Source organism: Ovis canadensis, chromosome 2 (assembly GCF_042477335.2).
Source record: "Ovis canadensis isolate MfBH-ARS-UI-01 breed Bighorn chromosome 2, ARS-UI_OviCan_v2, whole genome shotgun sequence".
NCBI lineage: Eukaryota > Metazoa > Chordata > Mammalia > Artiodactyla > Bovidae > Ovis > Ovis canadensis.
This window is the reverse complement of record NC_091246.1, coordinates 181,244,819-181,268,889: the sequence shown is the minus strand read 5'-3', so window position 1 is coordinate 181,268,889 and position 24,071 is coordinate 181,244,819. Positions and strand designations below refer to the sequence as shown.

Sequence of the window (24,071 nt, the reverse complement as noted above, 5' to 3'; positions counted from 1 at the left end):
CTATTCAGATAACTTATGGGGAGTAGAGTGCAGGATCAGCAACCAGTTGCCTGGTCTCTCTCCAAAAAAGGGGTATGGGAGAAGAGGCATTAGAAGAAAAAAAGGGACATTAAAGTATGGAATTAAGTTTGCTCACATGAGGTATCCTATCCAGAATCTCCTTCAACACAAACCATGTGTCACCAGAAAACTATCATGGATGTATGCCAGGGAAAGCCCAGATAACCCACGTGGCTAATAGCTCCCATGTGAGTTCCTCTTCCTACGGTCACCTGTGCAGTGATCCTGAGCAAGTGACACATCATGATGAGGTGAGCAGGAAAAGGCCACCAGTTTTGAAGTCAAATACACCTGAATTAAAATCCTGGCTCCACGTCTTATGAATTAGGTAAAGTGTGACTCTGCCAGGTGGTGCTGATGGTAAGGAATCCTCATGCTAATTCAGGAAACATAAGAGATGTGGGTTCAGTCTCTTGCTTGGGAAGATCCCCTGCAGGAGGGCATGGCAACCCACTCCAATATTCTTGCCTGGAGAATCCCATGGAGAGAGGGATCTGGCAGGCTACGAGTCCACGGGGTTGCAAAGAGTCAGACATGACTGAAGTGACTTAGCATTCATGCAGAGGACTCTTAACTGTCCTCATCCGCTAAATGAAGGAAACTGGAACATTAAAGGGACGGGATGGCACTGGTCAGGGAGGCAAGGGAAGATGCTGAAGGGTCTTAGGCACTATTTGAAATGTTTCTCTGGCCTTTGTTTTGAAAATAATTCTCTCATTTGGCCAAAAAGATGAGCAAGGTAGTGCTTTACATCTCACAAGAGAAAGTCCTTCCTCTGTTGTGGTCTGCTAGCAGCTCTCCTGTTGAGAGCATCTACATATTTGAAGGCTGGCAATGTGGTACTTGGATTGAGAGTAGATTCCGAGGCATTTACAATCTTGTTTAGCAGAGAAAGAGGTCCACTATTTGAAAGTTGCAAGTAGTGTTCCATCTCCAGAATGGAGACTACATCTCACTTTAAAGCTGTTTCTCTGGCTTGAGAAGCTCACTAGAATAAAAATGTTGAACATTCCGGTTTGGGAATGAATTATGTGACTGAGCTCTGTTTCTGAGCCTTCTGGCTTTTGCGTTGCCCCTTCTGAAATGGAAACTTAGCTAGTTGTGACTTCTGATTATTACTGGTTTGGACAAAGGGGCTATGGACAGGTGTATAAGTAGGAAACTACAGGAGAAACTGAAAGATAATGTGAGCTCTGAACTTCAGGCAACAGAGAACAGGGACTAGGAAATTGATGTGGAATTGGGGAAAGGGTCATTCTCACTACCTCCCATCAAGTGTAGTATCCCTGGTATTCCTGACAATGGCAACTTCAGGAAAAAACACCCTCAGCAAATATTAATACAACAACCATCTTATTAGTAATATCATTAGCACCTTTTAACAGAATTCAGGGCAATATACATTGGCCAGAAGGTCACAGCAGAAGAGGAAGAACATGGAAAGTGCCTTGTGGTAACCAGTGGATAGCCTAGTTAGTAAGTACATCCCTTTTATGGACTCTTAGAAAAACTCAGAGGGGACTTTGCAAAACTGCAAAGGTGCATTCAAACTGTGAAGACTTGAGCCGCAGAAATGTGGGCGTCAAGAGCAAATGTGACCTCATTTTATGTGACTTCACATGCTGGTGAATCTAGGACACAGAGGCAGTATATATTAATAATTTAGGATTCTCTTTAAAATATTAATGTTTCTTCATTTTGGTTATATTCACATTATCAAAATCTTTCAAAAACAATCCCCAAACCAGAACAGCAAAGGAAAGTCCTAGCATGACAGCCAGTCTAGACAGAAACTGTCCAAATTAGAGCTAGAGGAGGGAGGTTAGAGCTATCGAGCTGTAGAGGGAGGTCCAGGACAGATAAAATGAAATGGATGGATTATTTGATGTGTTTGAATTTGAAACAATGATCACCAGCCAGGCATTCAACAGATCTATTTATGCATTAGGAACAAACAAGCTGTATGTATATAGAAAATATAGCAGATGAAACAAAAGGAAAGAATGGATGGATTATTTGACGTGTTTGAATTTGAAACAATGATCATCAGCCAGGCATTCAATAGATCTATTTACAGGAACAAACAAGCTGTACATATATAAAAAATATAGCAAATGAAACAAAGGAAATAACTCCAAGAAAACAAACATCCATACAAAGAGAGATAATCACTGCATACTACTTGACTCAACAGTGAACAATATTTATATTTCTAGTGCAAATATTAAGCATTAACTTAACTGAAAATTGTAATTCCGCTAGGAAAATGGAGGAGGGAAGTTGGGGTAAGAAATTCTCCACGATCATAAAGGGAAGTCAGTAAATATTCTCTAAAGCTAATATACCAAGAAACAATATTATAATCTTATTATCTGGGTCTGTGAGGGTGATTATCATGTTAAAAGGTAAAAGAGGCTGCTTTCAGCAACAAGAGCTGGGAAAGTGGACCCAGGACTGTATTTTATAAGAAAGACATTAGTAATAGTTAATTGTTTAACTATGTATTAAACATAGTTTAAAAACCTTCTTTGGTGGCTCAGACAATAAAGAATCTGCCTGCAATGCAGGAGACCCAGGTTCGATTCCTGGGTCCAGAAGATCCCCTGGAGAAGGAAATGGCAACCCACTCCGGTATTCTTGCCTGGAAAATCCCATGGACAGAGAAGCGTGGCGGACTACAGTCCAGGGAGTCGAAAAGAATCAGACATGACTGAGCAACTAATACTTTCACTTTCAGTTAACTATGTATAGGTGTTATTTTGATAAATCAAAATTCTAAATAATACCTTAAAGATAAATAGATATATGTCATATATACACCAAAACCATTTATTGCACCCCAAAGGAAATGGCAACCCACTCCAGTGTTCTTGCCTGGAGAATCCCAGGGACAGGGGAGCCTGGTGGGCTGCCGTCTATGGGGTCACACAGAGTTGGACACGACTGAAGCGATTTAGCAGCAGCAGCAGCAGCAGCAACTACTTCTAAAGTTCCCTCCAAACAGAAGACTTAAATTATATAATCTCTTAGCTTCCTCCCATCTCTAAAATTCTTTGCTTTTTCTCTGTCTACTTATTTTTAAAGACAGATGCGAAGAATACTGGTTATATTTTACTGGTCTATCACTGTGAAAAATATGAAAAAAATTATTGCTTCCCAGTTTTATCATGATCAGGGCTTCCCTTGTGGCTCAGCTGGTAAAGAATCTGCCTGCAATGTGGAAGACCTGGGTTCAATCCCCGGGTTGGGAAGATCCCCTGGAGAAGGGAACAGCTACCCACTCCAGTATTCTGGCCTGGTGAACTCCATGGTCTGTATAGTCTATGCGGTAGCAAAGAGTCAGACACGACTGAGCGACTTTCACTTTCACTTTAACATAATCATAGAAAATTCACTTTCTATATTTAGGTAGATAGATTTTGAGAGGTCTGTTATCCTCCCCTTATGATTGCATCATAATTTTGGCTAGATCCAGTGCTAAGCTCTTTGCTGCAAAAGAAATTGCCCCAACTCAGTGGATCAAAACAACAATAAACATTTATTATCTCATATGGTCTCTGTGTCTGGCATTTAGGAACAGCTGAGTGGTCTCAGAATTTCTCACAGGGTTGCAGGCAAGTTGTCAGTCAGAGCTGCAGTCACCTGAAGGCTCAACTGGGGATGACAGATTTATTTTCTAGGTGACTTTTATACATTACTGGCACATGGGTGCTGGACTTTGGCAAGAGGCCTCACTTCCTCCTCATCTGGGTCCCTCTAACTCTCCCTCTGGGTCCCTCTAACTCTCCTTAAGTATCTTCACAACATGGCACCTGGCTTTCCTAAAGAATGAATGATCTGAGAGAGAAACGGGTATAGGACAGGAAAAGAGAGCAAGAGAGAGAGGTGTACCAGGCAGAAGCTGCCCTTTTATGACCTACCCTCAGAAGCAAGTCACTAAATCTGGCCCACATTCAAAGGGAGTGGAATTCAGCTCCACCTTTTGAAGGGAGGAGTATCAAAGAATTTGGAGATATATTTTTAAACTACCACACTATACACTCTGGTGACAAATTATTTACGAGCTACGTAATTCCTCCTAAATGCAAAATATCTTTAGTCCTCCCACAACCACCTCAAAGTCTCATCCATTTATAGCATAAGCTTAAAGTGTAGTATCTCAGCATTTAAAGTAACTTGTGGATGGCACTCCTCATGTGGAGTTTCTCTCAGTCTGAGAGTACAGAGCTAACTTCTTTGCCAGCACATACTCAACTATAAAATGGTGAGACAGGCGAAGGGTAGGTGCTTCACACCCTCCTTTCCAAAAGAGGGGAATCAGGAGATTTAGAGGAGTTACTCATCACCAGCAAATCTGAAATCTATCAGGCACGTGTTGACAATTCCTTGATTAGAACTCAGAGGGTAGAATGATTCTCCAGTCTTGGTTCTACTCTCTGAATCATCCCTCCTTTTCCATGAAAGGTAGCCCATGTTTGTGGCTGAGTAGTTTCTACAGACTGCTTTATGCTCTCCACAACATTTGAGGCCCAAAGGCTTCATTTAGTTCTAGCTGTTCCTTTAAATCCAAGTTGGTGGTGTTTCTGCAAATGCAGTTCTCTTTGCAGGTCTTTTATGAATCTTATTAGGCTTCAGGTGTGTGTGTGTTAGTCACTCAGTCATGTCTGATTCTTTGCAATCTCATGGACTATAGCCCACCAGGCTCTTCTGTCCATGGGAATATCCCAGCAAGAATACTGGAATGGGTTGCCATTTCCTTTTCCAACATTAAGCTTCATACCATTGCGCAAAAGCCTTACCCACAAATTTCTGAGAAAAGACTTTCTCTACATTTTCTGCAAAGGCTGCTGAAGGACAACACTCTTAAGCTACGTAGAAGCCTTTATTGTCTGATGGTTGTTCTTTGAGGCACTGTCTTAAATCTTTTGAAGTCATAACAAACATATTGTAGTTACATCTTGGCTTCATTTTTAGACTATATCTTTCAGATTGCACCCTGCTCTAAACGTTTGCTGGAAAGCTACCTCTAATTTTAGCATCATTTGCCATCAGAGGGGCTGAGAAATTTCAAACCCAACAATTCCTTTATTTATAATGGTGTTGGTTTAGTTGCTAAGTCATGTCTGACTCTTGTGACTCCCTGGACTGTAGCCCTCCAAACTACTGTCCATAGGATTTTCCAGGCAAGAATACTGGAGTGGGTTGCCACTTCCTTCTCCAGATCTTCCCAACCAGGGATCTCCTGCACTGCAGGCAGAATCTTTACTGACTGAGCTATCATTCCTTCCTTTAAGGCACTCCGCTTTGCATTTTACTATAGGCAGCGAGAAGCAGGCATGCAGCACTTCCAGCACTGTCTGGAAATTTCCTTTGTAATGTCACCCAGTTGATAAATATAATTTCTACTTTGCATATTACTGTTGGTAACAATATTGCTTTTTTTTTTTTTTTTTTTTTTTGGCCACAACATAGCAAGGATCTCCTTTCCTCTAGTTTCCAATAACATTTTCCTTATTCTCCCAAAATCCCTGCTGGTAACTTTCTCACAAGTTATCACGCTTTTAATAACAGTCTTAACAAGAGTCTTCAGTCTTTTCACTGTCTCAAGATCTTTACAACTTCCTCCGACCGATCCGTTCCAAAACCACTCCCATGTTTTTAAGTTTTCATTATGGCAGTGACCTACTTCCAGGTACCAAAATCTATATTAGTTATCTATTGCTACATGCTACATTAACCAAAAACTTAGGTTAGGTTTGGGGCTTCCCTGTTGGCACAGTGATAAAGAATCCACCTGCCAATGCAGGCGATGCAGGAAATGTCAGTTTGATTCCTGGGTAGGGAAGATGCCCAGGAGAAGGAAATGACAACCCATTCCAGTATTCATGCCTGGAAAATTCCATGGACAGAGGAGCCTGGTGGGCTACAGTCCATGAGGTCTCAAAGAGTCAGACACAACTGAGTACGCACAACCAACCAACTAGGTCAGGTTTAAAACCACAATGAACATTTATTATCTCATTCATTTCCTCTGAGTCAGGAATCCAGGAATTCCATGGCTGGGCAATTTGGATTCAGGCTTTGTTATGAGGTTCAATGAGACAACTACAGCCCAACAATATCTGTCTTTCATTCTTTCACCTTTTAATTTTTTTTGCCCACTACTTTTTACACTAAATTAACCCCAAACTCTCCACCAATTTTGTAACTTTCTTCTCAGAACATTTAAACACATTAGATACGGTAAGTCTGTTAATTCTTTCTTTTTGGAAAAATATCTCAGGAGTTTCTGACTTGCTCAAATATGGACTGGGTTGCTATGTAGACCTGTTGCTCAGCTGCCATCTTGAGATCCCCCCTTTGCATGCCTCATGTTCTCTCTCTCTCTCTCTCTCTCTCATTGGGTTCCCAGCTTCCTGAGACCCACAATTTTCCAATTTCTTGCTCTAGTCCTTCATCTTGGTAGAGAACATCTTCTAATAACTTTCTAAGAAAGAGAGTATGGGAGATAAAATTTTTGAAGCCTTGATTATCTCAATATTTCTTTCTTCTTCCCCTGTTATTCGGTTGCCAAGCCATATCTGACTCTGCAACCCCATGGACTGTAGCACGCCAGGCCTCCCTGTCCCTCACTATCTCCAGGAGTTTGCCCAAGTTTGTGTCCAATGAATTGGTGATGCCATCCAACCATCTCATCCTCTGTCACCCTCTTCTCCTTCTGCCTTCAGTCTTTCCCAGCATCAGGGTGTTTTTCCAGTGAGTCAGCTCTTTGCACCAGGTCGCCAAAGTGTTGAAGCTTCAGCTTCAGCATCAGTCTTTCCAATGAGTATTTAGGATTGATTGGTTTAATCTCCTTGCTGTCCAAAGGACTCTCAAAGTCTTCTCCAGCACCACAGCTCGAAAAATCAATTCTTTGACACTCTGTTTTCCTTATGGTCCAACTCTCATATCTGTACATGACTACTGGAAAGACCATAGCCTTCACTATACAGATTTTAGTCAGCAAAGCGATGTCTTTGCTTTTTAATAAACTGTCTAGGTTTGTCATAGCTTTCCTTCCAAGAAGCAATCATCTTCTAATTTCAGGGTTGTAGTCAACATCCACAGTGATTTCTGAGCCCAGGAAGAGAAAATCTGTCACTGCTTCTACTTTTTCTTCTTTCATTTGCCATGAAGTGATGGGGCTCAATGTAAGTTACTCTTCACTTTCTGCTATTAGAATGGTATCATCTGCACATCTGAGGTTATTTCTCCAGCAATCTTTATTCCAGCTTGTGATGTGCTCTGCATATAAGTTAAATAAACAGGTGACAATATACAGCCTTGTACTCATTTCTCAATTTTGAACCCATCAGTTGTTCCATATAAGGTTCTAACTCGCTTCTTGATCTGCATACAGGTTTCACAGCAAACACGTAAGATGGTCTAGTATTCCCGCCTCTTTAAGAGTTTTTCACAGTTTGCTGATTCACATAGTCAAAAGCTTTAGCATAGTCAAGGAAACGGTAGATGTTTTTATGGAATTCTCTTGCTTTCTCTATGATCCAGCGAATGTCAGCAGTTAGATCTCTGCCTTTTCTAAACCCAGCTTGTACATCTGGAAGTTCTTGATTCAGGTACTTGCTGAAGCCTAGCCTGAAGGATTTTGAGCATATTCTTCCCTTACAAAGAGTTAATTGTTTAGCGAAGTATATAATTCTAGCTTGGAACCTGTTTTCCTGATGAATTTTAAATACATTTTCACATTATATTTTGACTTCTAGAGTTGTTATTGAATAATAAAATGCAAGTCTAATCTCTGAAACTTCATATAAAACATACTTCTCTCTCCTTCACTCTCTGTTTCAAAGACTATAAGATTTTCTTTTTGTCCTGAAATTTCTTAGTAATGAACTGTTTCTGCCTATTATGTTAGCCATTTGGTGAGTCCTTTTATTCTGTAAATTTTCTTAATTTACTTCTTTAATGACTTCCTCCCCCCCCCACCCCCTGTTTTCTCTTTCTGGAGTTCCTATTCTAAAGTTGAATCTTTTTTTTTTCTTCTATCTTATATCTCCCCTTTTTGAGCTTTTGTTTTACTTTATGGGAGATTTCCTCAACTTTATTAATAAATCCTTCTATGTAATTGGCTTTTAATGTTTAATTTGCAAGATCTTGATGTTACTGTTCTTGTTCTGTAAACTTTTTTCAAACATCCTGTTACTGTTGAGTGAGTGCCATACCTTTTAACACTCTAAAAATATTAATAATTTTGGGAAATATACTTCTCCCCACAAGCCTTCCTGCAATTAGTTTTTTGTCTTTTAAGTCTCAGTATTTCATATTAAATGCTTTCCTTAAATGTCCATAATCCCTGGCTATCTACTTATACTTAAGAGTGGTCACTAAAAAGATGATTGGAAGTCTCTGCATATGGATGGCACCTGTCAAGTGGGGCTTTCTCTACAGCAATCCAACTGGGCCATGTCCTTTGGAAATTCTAGATATTTGGTCTTTCCTTTTTGATTTATCACATTACCAGAGAAGTTCTTTCCATTTCTTACCTGAATGGTAAAGTCCTCAGTCACTCAGTCATATCCGACTCTTTGCGACCCCATGGACTGTAGCCCATGAGGCTCCTCTGTCCATGGAATATTCCAGGCAAGAATACTGGAGTGGGTTGTCATGTCCTACTCCAGGCAATCCTGATCTAAGGATTGAACCTACATCTTCTGCATCTCCTGCGTTGAAAGGCAGATTCTTTACCACTAGCGCCACATGGGTTAAAACCAGTAAAGGCCTGGTTGCCAGTATTCTAGGAACTGAGAGGAGAATAAGGGCTGGGATGCTCAATTTTTAATAAACTTTTGCTTTCAGAACATGCCATGCTTTCAACTGTGCCTGGTGTCTTCCAATTTAGAGACTCTCTCTTTCACCCCCTTTTGAGACTAACTGACCAATCTTTTGTCAGAATGAGGGGAAAGCAGACACTGGACTAAGCAGTGAGGGAGGTGGTCTAGGGTCTAACTGCTTCTGCAACAGGCTTGCAATGAATCCTCCTGCTGTTAGTTCAGTCTTTGTCTTGACTTCCAGAGGTACCTGATGCTGTCTCTTACAAATATTTGGGGGCTTGGTGATATAAGCCAGATTACTTTTTGGCCCATCTCATACTAGCTAGGAATTTCTCTTTCTTGGTCTTCTAAAGTTAGTTATTGTCCACCAGCTTTCCAGTTTCTGAAATATTCTTATTTCTTCTGTCTTGTTCTCTTTGTCCTTGTGGGTGTACGCTTTTTAAAATCCACTTTACCATCTATTTCATGGGATTTCAAATTGTGATTCTTAGATCAATTCCAGGCCACAAAGATTTTGTTACCAGTCTATGATAAGAGGAAGAATTTGTGCCAGAATGTAAACTGATTTACTAATGACACAGTTTAGTTTAACTGACTTTTGTTTTTTTTAATATTTTATTTATTTTTAATTAATTATTATTTATTTTTAACTGCACTGGGGCTTTGTTGCTACACTTGGCTTTCTCTAGTTGTGGTGAGCAAGGGCTACTCTCTAGTTGTGATGCATGATCTTCTCATTGCAGGGGCTTCTTATTGCAAAGCACAGGCTCTAGGCCAAGTGGGCTTCTGTGGTTGCAGCACTAAGGCTCAATACTGTGGCTCTTGTGTTCTAGCACACAGGCTCAGCAGTTGTGGTCCATGGGATTAGCTGCCCTGCAGCATGTGGGATCTTCCTGGACCAGGGATACAAATAGTAACCCCTGCGTTACAAGGCAGATTCTTAACCACTGGACCATTAGGGAAGTCCTGATTTTGTTTTTAACAGCAAGACTTCTTCAGTAAAGGAAGTGGTGCATTGATTTACATTCTAGGGTAAGTGCCTTATGTCATCATGCACAAGTGGAAGACCAGTTTGGATACATGTAATAATACTAGTCTTGAGCTTTCCTCCTTTTCTCTAACGAAATTTATCTTACCTATATCTCATCCTCCTATGGCCCAGCTTCCAGTTCTCTGAAGTCATATTCATGGTTACATGCAGTAATAGGTTAGCAGAAACTACAGTTATAGAAAGGATCTGGCCAGATTTTCAGAATTTAAAGAATATTCTAGTACTCTCTCTGGCTTAGATTGAAGGTAGAAGGAAGAAAGATGATATGCCTCTTTCTGAAGTAATGATGTAAAATAAGGCTTGGATCTTCTCTGGCAACATCATCAAAAATGAAGAGGGAACAAGATAAAAATAAGGAAGAAGCTAGAAAGTCAAGCACATGCCCAGAGCAGGATGCTTTCTCAGAAAAGACACAATAGGGCCCTGTGCTTTAATCTCCCCCTGATCTTTAGGTTCAGCATCAGCAGCAAGTGAATGCCAAGGCGAGGTTGTAAATGGCCTGGCCAAGTTTTCAAGGAAGGCCCATCACAGAGCCAATCTACAAAGACCAGGAGAGGTTTTTTTCCTTGTCTTTTTTTCATTCTCTTTTTGTTCTGGGAATTCAAATAACTTTTTGTCCAAACATGAGCTGACACAAGCTTAAGTAACAGAGACTTCAGAGAGCATATATAACAAAGAATGTCTTTCAAAATAGTTTGAAAAGTCACTAAATAAACAATACAAAGCACACAAAGAAACAACAATGAACCCTGAGAAGAAGGAAGAATCTGCTTACCAAAGTTACCATATCACGATATTCAGAATGTCTAGTTTTCAGCAAAAAAATTAAGAGGCATGCAAAGAAAAAAGAAATTGTGGCCCATTCCTGTGGGGAAAAAAAAGAAATTAACAAACTGTCTTTGGAGAAACATTGGACTTACTAGACAATGATTTTAAATCAACATCCTTAAATATGATCAAGAAATAAAGAAAAATCATAGACCAAGAACTAAAGGAAACCAGGAGACTAATGTCTGAACAAAAAGAGACTAACAATAAATATATAAAAATTATGAAAAGAAAACAAACAGAAATTTTGAACCTGGAAAGTATAATAATTTTAACGAAAAACTCACACAAAGGTCATGCACCCAACAAGACACTTGTATTCAAATATATAATAATCTCATATATCTCAAATTCAAATATCTCATAATTCAATAATAAAAAGGCACATCACTCAATTAAATTGAGCAAAGGATCTGAATAAATATTTCTCAAAAAAAGATATTAGTATCTAAATGGCTAACAAGCACTGGTAAAGATGTTCAACATTACTGGTTATTCAGTTCAATTCAGTTCAGTCGCTCAGTCGTGTCCAACTCTTTGTGACCCCATGAATCACAGCACGCCAGGCATCCTTGTCCATAACCAACTCCCAGAGTTCACTCACACTCATGTCCATTGAATCAGTGATGCTATCCAGCCATCTCATCCTCTGTCATCCCCTTCTCCTCCTGCCCCTAATCCGTCCCGGCATCAGAGTCTTTTCCAATGAGTCAACTCTTCTCATGAGGTGGCCAAAGTATCGGAGTTTCAGCCTTAGCATCATTCCTTCCAAAGAACACCCAAGACTGATCTCCTTTAGAATGGACTGGTTTGATCTCCTTGCAGCCCAAGGGACTCTCAAGAGTCTTCTCCAACACCACAGTTCAAAAGCCTCAATTCTTCGGCACTTAGCTTTCTTCACAGTCCAACTCTCACATCCATACCTGACCACTGGAAAAACCATAGCCTTGACTAGACGGACTTTTGTTATTAGGGAAAGGCAAATCAAAACTATAATGAGATAACCTTCATCCTCATCAAGATGACCATAATTTTTTTGAAATGGAAAATATTGACAAGAATGTGAAGACATTGCACACTGATGGTTGGAAGATAAAATGGTTATCTTCCATAAGCTGCTGTGGAAAACAGTTTTGTAGGTCTACAGAAAGTTAACCATAGAATTAGTATGTCCCAACAATGCCATTCCTGGGTAGATATCGAAAAAGACTTGAGACCAAGTATTCAAACAAATTCTTGTATACAAATGTTGGTAGTAGCATTATTACAAGAGCCAAAAGGTAGAAACAAACGTCCATTGACAAATGAATGAATAAACAAAATGTTGTATATCCATACAATGGGATATTATATTCAGCCATAAAAAGAAATGAATTACCAATATAAGCTACAACATGGATCTTGAAAACATGCTAAGTGAAAGAAGTCAGACTCAGAGGTCATGTATTGTATGATTCCATTTCTTTGAAGAATCTAGGACAGATCACAGAGACAGAAAGCAGAATAGTGGTTGCCAGGGGGTGGGTAGGAATGGAGAGTGACTTCTTAATATGTACAAGGTCTCCTTTGAGGGTGTAAAAATGTCTTAGCACAGGATAGAGATGATGGTTGTACTTCACAAGAAAACATCAGAGTAGAAACGTACTAGATGTGAATGTACTAGATGTCATCACAGTGTACACTTTAAAATGGTTAATTCTATGTTTGCAAAGTTCCCCTCAATTTTTTTTTTTATGAAGAGGACTCTGTCTGCAAGAGAGACTTTCAATCACCCAAACTAAAGCATCTATTTATATGTTATTTTGTATATTTTTAAAAGAGAAACCAGAAACACCTGTTCTGCAAAATAGAAAGTATTTTATCTGACAGCAAAATAAATGACTCATTTATAGAATAAAATGTTATTTGGGGGCATTTTACAGACCAGTTTTTACAGTGAGCATACGTGTGATCTTGTCTTGGGCATTTGAATCTATGGGTTAAAAAATGGACCAAAACTAGAGACCAGTCAGGTGCAAAAGCCAAAGCTTTTTCTTCATTCATTTTCTAGGTCTTCTGACTAACATTCGGCACTGCTCCATTTTAGGATTCTAAAGCAATGAGAAGGTCCTGTATCACCAAAGATGTGATTATATCCATTGTAGGTGGTGGAGTATACCATATGTATTAGAAATGTTTCCACTCTGACTTGAAAATTAACTGTATTTTAATACTTCTGTCTGTAAGTATTCTGGATAAGTGATGTTTTCTTGTGCACTGCAGTCCTCAGTAGAGTGGAACCCTTTTTGATGCCTGTAAGCTTCCCGAGAACAAGAGTATAACTTACTACCTTCTCAAGAAGTTATGGTAAGTGAGAGACAGTTCAAGTCCTGGCTCTACTGCATGTTAGCTGGGTGAACTTCAGTATCAGGTCACTGATTGCCCTCAACCTCAGTTTCCTCAACTGTAAAACACAGATGATAGCCAGACAGAGTTCATGTGAGGAGCTAATATAACACAATGCCAAAGGACTCTCCAAATGTCAGTGCTTTTTTGCACAGTGGGTATAAAGTTAATATTTGTTTAACTGAGTTGTGTAATGATCTTGTGGATATAAGGCTAATCTTGCTTTGCACTGATTGAATTAAATCAGGCCATTTCTCTAGGAAATTATGTCTCAGGAAACAAAGTGAATCCTTGATAAACTAGGATTTTTGTAATAAGCTATGTTGTAATAGAGGTGTGTTGTAATTACCGCAAATGCTACTAATGAAACATGCTAATGAGAAGAGAGTTAATTGTTCCTTTTCCAGAAGACAAATGAATTCTCTTCCACTATTTGAGTTTCTTTAGTAAGTCACATCTTTCAGTGTTCACAGCATTCCCTGAGAATGTGAAAAGTTAATGCATCCCAGCAGGTGAGCAGTTTATTTCTTTTCCCTGGCAGGAATATTAATCACTATTATTATCGCTCAGTAAGTCTTTGACTTCATAGGGAACGTGTGCCACTAGCTTTGGGGAGGGCAATTATGCTGGGGCAGTGTTGGTGTGGAGAAATCAATCAGGATTAGCCACTGCTTTCCTGCCTAATAAAGAAAGCCAGTACCTGTTGAGAAGGTTTAATTTTAGAATCCTAGAAGAGTTAGCCACACTACCCAAAATATCAACTATTAGAATTATTCCTTTGAGTTTAGTAGAGTCTTTAGAAAGGGCCCACTAAAATGTAGATGTTAATAAATACTACTGTAGCAAATATCACAGATATCCTTTAAAAAATGGTTCATAATTATGGCCAGTGCCAAAGGACTAGAAGTCTAGACCACAGACAAGAAGGAAAAAGAAAGAACAAAGTTCTAGCTTTTGGAAGGCTAGGACCAGGTATGTTACTTGCAAGCCTGAGATATCACGAGAACCTTGGATATCCCACAGAGCTTGTATCAATGGGAAACGAGGCAACAGTCATCCAAGACCATATCCTATGCTTCCTTAACCAGACTGTGCATCCATTTAGAACACAATCAATTTGCAGTTTTAGTAGGTGATAGAAATAGCAATAGGGGCTGTCCTGGTGGCTCAGTGGTAATGAAAGTGCCTGCCAATGCAGGAGACGTGGGTTCAATACCTGGGTCAGGAAAATCCCCTGGAGAAGGAAATGGCAACCCACTCCATTATTCTTGCCTGGGAAATCCCACAGACAAAGGAGCCTGGAGGACTAGAGCCCACAGGGTCACAAAAGAGTTGGACATGACTTAGGGAACAAAACAAGAAATAGCAATACAAAAACTATTTTTAACTCAATAAGTATTTATTAAGCATCTATCAAGCAGAGATTGGTATCAAGCAATGGAGCAAGTGACCTTCATCCTACAGGACCATTTGACTCTGAAGGAATCTCTTCTCCCCATCTCTTCCCTGTACTATCCCTTCTCTGAATAAGAAATCCAATTAACAAGAACTTTACCTCCAGTTTTTTTATGCCTACTTCCCTCTCCCTTAAGAAATCACTAACAAGTTAGAAATGGTCAAAGTTTATCAGAAGGTATCAATAAAAGGTGTTTAAATGGATAATAGGTATGAAATATTTACAAACTAGATTATCACAAATGGATAATTAATCACCTATAGAGAGGAATTATGAGCAATAGCTATTAAATAATAATTAAATACTGCCAAACCATAAGTTGTACCTTCCCTGGTGACTCACACAGTAAAGAATCTGCCTGCAATATGGGAGATTCAGGTTCGATCCCTGGGTCAGGAAGATTTCCTGGAGAAGGGAAAGGCTACCCACTCCAGTATCCTTGCCTGGAGAATTCCACAGCCAGAGGAGCCTGGCAGGCTTCAATCCATGAGTCTCAAAGAGTCAAGACACGATTGAGCGACTAACACAGCAAACCATAAGTCTGGCGTTCTGCAACAGGCTTCCAAAATCAAGTTAGGCAGGAGAACAAAGAAGTGCCTTAACCAGGAAGAATGAATTGCAGAGGAGTGATTCATTTCTGCTTTAAAATCATTTGCTTCCTTTGCCATAGAACAGAACAGACTCCTCTGTGCTTAAACCATATTTATATCTGAGAAGGCCGTAATACTTGGAATGGAAGAATTCCTGACTAGAATGAAAAATCATTTTCTAGGTTTCAATTTCATGTTAATGTGGTTGACAAATGTAATATAAGCATGGGACTTTTTAAAATTATGTTATGTTTTGCAACTGTAAACAACTTTAGCAAGAGGAGTAGAGATAAGGACGAATGAACCTCCAGTGAATACCAAGCTGGCAGTTCAGATCAAGAGCAGCTGTTGGCACAGATGTGAGGAGACATAACTTTGGGTCTTTAGGGTTTCTACCAGCAGGTGTATTTATTTGCTTGGTTTTATATAGTACATGAATACAGGAATCTAGAGATAGAATTGTGAGTCTATCAAGGCCTTCCTCTAAACTTTAGTATATACTTCTCCACATTATTTCATGTAAATGTAATCATAAAACCTAGGAAAATCTTTTTTCTGGTAGAAATCAAAGTGTCATTTATCCTCACAATAACTCAACGTGAGAGTACTTGAAATACATTTAATATATTCTGTATGAATGGTGGACAGATGTCACAACATTTTTGTCAAAACCCACAGAATGTACAACACAAAGAGTGAGCCTTACTGTAGAGTACAGACTTTAGTTAATTATTAATAATAATATTTAACTATGGACTCATGGAAAAAACACATTTAATATTTAGGCCTAGTAACAATCTGACTTCCCTCTTTCATATATTCAAGCCTTCATCCCTTCAACACACAAAACCACTCTCAAGACTGATTATAAGCATAGGTCAGAGTTTTATTTCAAATGAAGAAGATTTCTGAAAAGCCCAATTCAAAGATTCTATCTTGGCAGAGTCATTTTATAGGGGAAAAATGGTTAGACAGTTATTATTAGACTATATTTTAAAAATGGAGATGACTATCTAGTTAAGGACAATTAGCCTCTTTGCCTCTTTTTATTGGTTAAAGTTCTTAGATTAGTTTCAAGACTAATAGTCAACTGAATGGATTCCCTAGGAGGGGATTTTGGCTTCCTTGGTGGCTCAGTGGTAAAGAATCTGCCTGCCAGTGCAGAAGACCCAGGTTCAACCCCTGGGTCAAGAAGATCCCCTGGAGAAGAAATAGCAAACCACTCTAGTATTCTTGCCTGGAAAATCCCATTGACAGAGGAGTCTAGAGGGCTATAGTCTATGGGGTCACAAAAGAGTCAGACACAAATTCACAATTAAACAGCAGCAAACAGCAGCAGGAGGGGCTTTTAAGCTCGATAAAGTCTATCAGAAAATTGCTCAAGTAGTTTATCAAGAATACTAAACTATATATGTAGAAAAAGCACTCAACAAACTCCAACAGTCTTTCATGATGAAAACACTCAAAAACTGGTAGAAAGGAAGTTCCACTATCTGATAAAGGACATCTATGAAAAATCCACAACTAACATCATCAGTTCAGTTGCTCAGTCGTGTCTGACTCTTCATGACCCCATGAATGGCAGCACGCCAGGCCTCCCTGTCCATCACCAACTCCCAGAGTTCACTCAGACTCACGTCCATCGAGTCAGTGATGCCATCCAGCCATCTCATCCTCTGTTGTCCCCTTCTCCTCCTGACCCCAATCCCTCCCAGCATCTGAGTCTTTTCCAGTGAGTCAACTCTTCGCATGAGGTGGCCAAAGTATTGGAGTTTCAGCTTCAGCATCATTCTCTCCAAAGAAATCCCAGGGCTGATCTCCTTCAGAATGGATTGGTTGGATCTCCTTGCAGTCCAAGAGACTCTCAAGAGTCTTCTCCAACACCACAGTTCAAAAGCATCAATTCTTTGGCACTCAGCTTTCTTCACAGTCCAACTCTCACATCCATACATGACCACTGGAAAAACCATAGCCTTGACTAGACGGACCTTTGTTGGCAAAGTAATGTCTCTGGTTTTGAATATGCTATCTAGGTTGGTCATAATTTTCCTTCCAAGGAGAAAGTGTCTTTTAATTTCATGGCTGCAGTCACCATTTACAGTGATTTTGGAGCCCAAAAAATTAAAGTCTGACGCTGTTTCCACTGTTTCTCCATCTATTTCCCATGAAGTGATGGGACAAGATGCCATGATCTTAGTTTTATGAATGTTGAGCTTTAAGCCAACTTTTTCACTCTCCTCTTTCACTTTCATCAAGAGGCTTTTTAGTTCCTCTTCACTTTCTGCCATAAGAGTGGGTTCATCTGCATATCTGAGGTTATTGATATTTCTCCCGGCAATCTTGATTCCAGCTTGTGCTTCCTCCAGCCCAGTGTTTCTCATGATGTACTCTGCATAGAAGTTAAATAAGCAGGGTGACAATAGATAGCCTTGACATACTCCTTTTCCTATTTGGAACCAGTCTGTTGTTCCATGTCCAGTTCTAACTGTTGCTTCCTGACCTGCATACAGGTTTCTCAAGAGGCAGGTCAGGTGGTCTGGTATTCCCATCTCTTTCAGAATTTTCCACAGTTTATTGTGATCCACACGGTCAAAGGAGAAGCTGAAGTTGAATGGTTCTATGAAGACCTACAAGACCTTTTAGAACTAACACCCAAAAAAGATGTCCTTTTCATTATAGGGGATTAGAATGCAAAAGTAGGAAGTCAAGAAACACCTCGAGTAACAGGCAAATTTGGCCCTGGAATACGAAATGAAGCAGGGCAAAGACTAATAGAGTTTTGCCAAGAAAATGCACTGGTCATAGCAAACACCCCCTTCCAATAACACAAGAGAAGACTCTGCACATGGACATCACCAGATGGTCAACACTGAAATCAGATTGATTATATTCTTTGCAGCCAAAGATGGAGAAGCTCTATACAGTCAAGAAAAACAAGACCAGGAGCTGACTGTGGCTCAGATCATGAACTCCTTATTGCCAAATTCAGACTTAAATGGAAGAAAGTAGGGAAAACCACTAGACCATTCAGGTATGACCTAAGTCAAATCCCTTATGATTATACAGTAGAAGTAAGAAATAGATTTAAGGGCCTAGATCTGATAGAGTGCCTGATGAATTATGGATGGAGGTTCGTGACATTGTACAAGAGACAGGGATCAAGACCATCCCCATGGAAAACAAATGCAAAAAAGCAAAATGGCTGTCTGAGAAAGGCTTACAAATAGCTGTGAAAAGAAGAGAAGCGAAAAACTAACATCATACTTAATGGCAAAGATTGAAAAGTCCTGCTCTCACCACTTCCATTCAACATTGTACTAGAGATTGTAGCCAGGGAAATTAGGCAAGAAAAATAAATAAAAGGCATAAAAATTGGAAAGAAAGAAGCAAAATTATTTGCAGATGACATGACTTTGTATATACAAAATCTAGAGAACCCATAAATAAAGCATCAGGGCTAATAAAGAGATTCAGCAAGGTTCTAGAATAAATACATAAAATATATACAAATATATAAGATAAATATACAAAAATTACCCACATTTCTATATACTAGCATTGAATAATCCATAAATGAAATTGAGGAGACAATTCCATTTACAATAATATCAAGAAGAATAAAAATACTTAGCAGTAAATTCAACTAAAGAAGTGAAGACTTGGACACTAAATTACAAAATACTGTTGAAGAAAATTATAGAAGACCTAAATAAATGAAAAGACATCCCATGTTCATCTGTTGGAAAACTTAATGTTAAATGACCATACTCCTCACATTGATCCACAGATTGATCCCTATCAAAAATCCAGGGTTTGTTTTGTTTGTCTTCACAGGAATTGACAAGCTGATGCTAAAATTCATACAAGGGACCCAGAATGGACAAAATGATTTTTAGAAAGAACAGAACTGGAGGACTCACACTCTCAATTTCAAAAGTTTCTACACAGATATATAGGATAATCAAAACTGAGTGTTGGTGGCTTAAAAACAGACATAAAGATAACTTATTCTGAACAAAAGTACCAATACAAGTCAATAAAGAAAGAATAGTATTTTCAATATATTGTAGTGGCATAATGGATAAAAAGAATAAGTTGCATAAAAAGAATAAGTTGGATCTCTTCTTCACACTCAAAATACACAAAAGTTAACTCAAAATGGACCAAAGTCCTAGAGGAAAGAGCTAAAACCACAAGCTCTTAAAAGAAAACTTAGTTGCAAATCTTCATGATGTTTAGGCAATAATTCTTGACTATGACACCAAAAACAAAAGCAACAAAATAAAATAATTAAATTCATCAAAATTCTAAAATTTGGGCTTCAAAAGATACAACCAATGAAGTGAAAAGACAAGCCACAGAATGAAGAATATATCTGTAAATCATACATCTGGTAAATCTCTAGTATTTAGAAACTATAAAGAACTCTGGCAACTCAACAATAAAAAGGAAACACATGGGCTTGAATAGACACAAAGGACATATAGATATTCCTTCAAAGACATACAAATGGCCAATGAGCACATGGAAAGATGCTCAACATAATTTGTCGTTCAGTTCAGTTCAGTTCAGTCGCTCAGTTGTGTCCGACTCTTTGTGACCCCATGAATCGCAGCATGCCAGGCCTCCCTGCCCATCACTAACTCCCAGAGTTCACTCAGACTCACGTCCATCAAGTCAGTGATGCCATCCAGCCATCTCATCCTCTGTCATCCCCTTCTCCTCATGCCCCCAATCCCTGCCAGCATCAGAGTCTTTTCCAATGAGTGAACTCTTCACATGAGGTGGCCAAAGTACTGGAGTTTCAGCTTCAGCATCATTCCCTTCAAAGAAATCCCAAAGATGGGCTCAATAAAGGACAGAAATGGTATGGACCTAACAGAAGTAGAAGATATTAAGAGGTGGCAAGAATACACAGAAGAACTATACAAAAAAGATCTTCACGACCAAGACAATCATGATGATGTGATCACTAATCTAGAGCCAGACATCCTGGAATGTAAAGTCAAGTGGGCCTTAGAAAGCAACACTATGAACAAAGCTAGTGGAGGTGATGGAATTCCAGTTGAGCTATTTCAAATCCTGAAAGCTGATGCTGTGAAAGTGCTGCACTCAATATGCCAGCAAATTTGGAAAACTCCGCAGTGGCCACAAGACTGGAAAAGGTCAGTTTTTATTCCAATCTGAAAGAAAGGCAATGCCGAAGAATGCTCAAACTACCGCACAATTGCACTCATCTCACACTCTAGTAAAGTAATTTGTCATTACAGAAATGCAAATTGAAACCACAGTGAGATATCACTTTACACCTACCATGATAGCTATAGTTTAAAAAAATGGACAATAACAAGCGTTGGTAAGGATTTGGAGAAATTGGGACCTTCACACATTGCTGTTGAGAATGTCGAATGCTGCAGCCACTGCGACAAACTGTTTCTCTAAATGTTAAATATGGACTTATCATATGATCCAGCAACTCCACTCCTAGGTATATACCAGGAGAAGGGAAAAGGTTTTCATATGAAAACACTTGTTCAGAGAAGCGTTACCATAATGGCCAAAAAGTAGAAACCACCACATATCCATCATCTGATGAATGGATAAACACAATGTGGTATATCTATTCAATAGAATATTATTTGGCCCAAAACAGAATGAAGTACTGATTCAGGCTATAGCATGGATGAATCTTGAAAATGATATTCTAAATGAAGGTGACATACCGCTTGATTCTATTTACATGAAATGTCAGAAGAAGCAATTCCATAGACACAGAAGATAAATTAGTGTTTACAGGGGCTAGAAGCAGGAGGTAACAAGGAGTGCCTGCTAATGAGTATGCAGATTACTGTAAGGTGATAAAAATGTTCTGAAATTAGTGGGAATGAGAACACAAATTCATGAATATACTAAAACACACTGAACTGTACAGTTTTAAAGAGTGAATTTTGTGGTATGTGAATTACATCCCCAAAAGAGAAAAAGGGGCATCTCCTGCAGCCCTGAATCCTAGTCTTCATTTGTGGAGATACCTAATATTACTTGTTTTTCGGCTGCTGTTGCTGTTGTTGTTCAGTTGCCCAGTCATGTCCGACTCTTTGTGACCCCGTGAACTGTAGCACAGCAGGCATCCTTGTGCCTCACCGTCTTGTTTCTCAAGAAACTATCTTGTTTCTTGGCTACCGTTTGTGAAATAGACTTTACCATACAAATATATTTGTGTTTCTATAGGTTCCTTATTAGAAACAGAAATATGAGCATAGCAAATACATTGTCCTAGACTGTTTTCCCCTCTTTATAACTTTCTCTTTTTTCTTATTAATTATTTTTATAGGAGTATAGTTGCTTTACAATGTTATGTTAGTTTCCACTGTCTATTAAGTGAATCATATTTCATTATATACATATACATTATTCATCATACATATACCTATATCCATTCGTTTCTAGATTCTGTTCCTATATAGGTCATTACAATACAGAGTAATGAAAGGAGTTTTCATTCCAATCCCAAAGACAGTCAATGCCAAAGAATGTTCAAACTACTGCATAAATGCACTCATCTCACACACTAGCAAAGTAATGCTCAAAATTCTCCAAGCTAGGCTTCAACAGTACGTGAACCATGAGCTTCCAGATGTTCAAGCTGGATTTGGAAAAGGCAAGGAACCAGAGATCAAACTGCCAACATCTGTTGAATCACTGACAAAGCAAGAGAGTTCCAGAAAAACATCTACTTCTGCTTTACTGACTATGCCAACTGACTATATGGATCACAACAAACTGTGGAAATTCTTCAAGAGATGGGAATACCAGACCACCAGACCTGCCTCCTGAGAAATCTGTATGCAGGTTAGGAAGCAACAGTTAGAACTGGACATGGAACAAGATTGGTTCCAAATTGGGAAAGGAGTACATCAAGGCTATATATTGTTACCCTGCTTGTTTAACTTTTATGGAGAGTACATCATGTGATATGCTGAGCTCCATGAAGCACAAGCTGCAATCAAGATTGCTGGGAGAAATACCAATAACCTCAGATATGCAGATGACACCACCCTCATGGCAGAAAGCAAAGAACTAAAGAGCCTCTTGATGAAAGTGAAAGAGGAGAGCAAAAAGTTGGCTTAAAACTCAACATTCTAAAAACTAAGATCATGGCATCTGGTCCCATCACTTCATGGCAAATAGACGGGGAAACAATGGAAACAGTGAGAGACTTTCGGTTTTTTGAGCTCCAAAATCACTGCAGATGGTGACTGCAGACATGAAATTAAAAGATACTTGCTCCTTGGAAGAAAAGCTATGACAAACCTAGACAGCATATTAAAAAGTAGACATTACTTTGCCAACAAAGGTCTCTATAGTCAAAGCTATGGTTTTTCCAGTAGTCATGTACAGATGTGAGAGTTGGACTATAAAGAAAGCTGAGCCCCAAAGAATTGATGCTTTTGAACTGTGGTGTTGGAGAAGACTCTTGAGAGTCTCTTGGACTGCAAGAAGATCCAACCAGTCAATCCTAAAGTAAATCCGTCCTGAATATTCCCTGGGAGGACTGATGCTGAAGCTGAAACTCCAATACTTTGGCCACCTGATCCAAAGAACTGACTCATTTGAAAAGACCCTGATGCTAGGAAAGATTGAAGGTGGGAAAAGAGGACGACAGAGGATGATATGGTTGGATGGCATGACCAACTTGATGGACATGAGTTTGAGTAAGCTCCCGGAGTTGGTGATAGACAGGGAAGCCTGGCATGCTTCAGTCCACGGGGTCGCAAAGAGTTGGACACGACTGAGAGACTGAACTGAATGGAATGTGTATATGCCAATCCCAATCTCCTTGTCTTCTACATCTGTGACTCAATTTCTGTTTTGTAAAAAGGTTCATTTGTACCATTTAGATTACACATATAAGCAGTATCATATGATATTTGAATTAACTTTAGTAAATTCCATTTGACAGCTATTACACTGTATTTTCTCATTACAAGATTCATTCACAATGTAGTGTTAAGTGTCTGCTGTGAAGATCATTCCTCTTTACAATATAACTTGGTGATTATTTCATTTCAGCATATGCAATTATCCTTCATTCCTTTTTATTTTGGGATATGCTATAATTTAATTTGATAGTGTTTTGCTACTACAATAATGTTGCAATTAATTTCCTTGAAATATTTCTATTACATGCATATGAGTGGGATACTTACCAGAAGTAAAATTTCTAGTTGAAAATATGTTCCTCTTATTTTATTTCAATAGATGGATTTGTTATTGATTATTAATTTAGTGTTCTCTTACTAGATCATGAGGTTTCTGAGGAGAGGGATTATTTCTGTCTTTTTCTCCAAAATTTGTTCATTGAACACTGTATACTATGCCATTACACAAATATATCATATTCTTATCCATTGTATTTTTAAAAATTAAACTACAGTTGACTTACAATGCTATATTCATCTCAGGAATACCTTTCATCACTTTAATTACATCATGCCATTCTTTTCTGGCCTGCAGATTTTCTGCTGAAAAATCAGCTGATAGCCTTATGGGATCCCCATGTATGTGACTAATTGATTTCCTTTTGTTGCCCTCAAAATTCTTTCTTAACTTTTGCCATTTTAATTATGTCTTGGTATGGATTTCTTTGGGTTCATCTTGTTTTGGACTCTTTATGTTACCTGGAAAATCCCATGGATGGAGGAGCCTGGTAGGCTGCAGTCCCTGGAGTCACTGAGAGTTGGACACGACTGAGTGACTTCACTTTCACTTTTCACTTTCATGCATTGGAGAAGGAAATGGAAACCCACTCCAGTATTCTCGCCTAGAGAATCCCAGGGACGGGGGAGCCTGGTGGGCTGCTGTCTATG

The 24,071-nt window shown here is 39.0% G+C and overlaps 1 protein-coding gene and 1 long non-coding RNA gene across 51 annotated transcripts in view; one reads left to right on the top strand and one right to left on the bottom strand.

The window, feature by feature from the left end:
* LOC138434011 (uncharacterized) overlaps window positions 1-24,071 on the bottom strand; it is a 110,762-nt gene that overhangs the window by 67,175 nt on the left and 19,516 nt on the right. The window lies entirely within an intron of this gene.
* ACMSD (aminocarboxymuconate semialdehyde decarboxylase) overlaps window positions 1-24,071 on the top strand; it is an 88,708-nt gene that overhangs the window by 56,591 nt on the left and 8,046 nt on the right. For 12 of the 50 annotated variants that reach the window (XR_011254588.1, XR_011254587.1, XR_011254582.1 and 9 more), the window contains one exon: window positions 13,033-13,116. The exons of 33 other annotated variants lie outside the window; for them this stretch is intronic. The gene's annotated coding sequence lies outside the window, so the exon portion shown is untranslated. Of the gene's footprint in view, window positions 1-12,820; window positions 13,117-18,100; window positions 18,585-24,071 lie in introns of those variants that run through there. 5 more of the 50 variants (XR_011254595.1, XR_011254583.1, XR_011254580.1 and 2 more) reach the window with 2 other exon arrangements.